The following is a 962-nucleotide window of genomic DNA, read 5'->3' on the forward strand; positions in this document are numbered from 1 at the left end:
GAAGGCGGCTTGGCGTAATCTCAGCCTCAGACACTTGCCCACAGACCACCAGAGTACTGACAATCTGATGCATAATGGAAAAACTGTAAAACTGCAGCAGAACTCTGAAGAACTGTAATCTATTTCACATAAGCCCTCCTCTAAAACGTTTTCCTGACTAAGAGGGTGGTGCCTCGCAATAATATGCTGCAAAGCAGATGAGACTTTATGCTATTAGAAAATGAGACAATCTATGTGAGACAATCTTTTTCTTAAGTCAAGGGTCATGCCTGTTAATGGACTGTCAAAGCTTTTTCATCTATGTATGGGCTCTGGAATGAGGCTGATTCACTGTGCTCTGAGCTGCACACGCATGCAGTGAGAGCGGCCCATCATGCCCGTCCATCTGTTACCTCAACCTGTTCACAAGCTCGTTCACTTCAGTAGGTCTGCGTGTAAACCTGGGTGATCTGTGCAGGACAGAGATGAGCCATCAACAGACAGAACGACACAGACAGACAGAGGGCTGATCCAAACAGGTAGATAGGGTAGGGTAAACACACAGGCTTGTGAATGAGATTGTGGGAATGATAAATCATCATTTCCTTGGTTGGAGATTGATGTGACACTACTGGGTCTGTGTAAGAAACTGCAAACAAGTTAACCAGCAGCAAATAACAAAAACAAAGATCCATTGCAGAACAGAGGTTCTCAAACTGAGAGGCATGGATGGAACTGGGTGGTGGTATGATGGTACAATATCATGCGACTGGTAGAGACTCAGCTTTATTTGTGCCACGATTTAAAAAATATGACACCAAGTTTAAAAATGGCATGCACCCAGTCATATTTATAATCTATTACTGTTTTGAATTTCCTGATCTTTAAATCTTATCTAAAATCACTTTTTGTTTCACATCCAGTTAACTTCTGTTAATACTTTAGATTAGGGAACACTATTTACTATTAACTAGTTGCTTATT

The 962-nt window shown here is 41.5% G+C and overlaps 1 long non-coding RNA gene across 1 annotated transcript in view; it reads right to left on the reverse strand.

The window, feature by feature from the left end:
* Nucleotides 1-214: 214 nt before the first annotated feature.
* The window catches only part of LOC107579996 (uncharacterized), a 2,532-nt gene continuing 1,784 nt past the window's right edge, over nucleotides 215-962 (reverse strand). The window contains exon 4 of the long non-coding RNA XR_001608566.1: nucleotides 215-449. This is a non-coding gene — a long non-coding RNA (uncharacterized lncRNA). The remainder of the gene's footprint in view (nucleotides 450-962) is intronic.

Source organism: Sinocyclocheilus grahami, unplaced genomic scaffold, assembly GCF_001515645.1.
Source record: "Sinocyclocheilus grahami isolate Dianchi unplaced genomic scaffold, SAMN03320097.WGS_v1.1 scaffold22997.1, whole genome shotgun sequence".
Taxonomy (NCBI): Eukaryota; Metazoa; Chordata; class Actinopteri; order Cypriniformes; family Cyprinidae; genus Sinocyclocheilus; species Sinocyclocheilus grahami.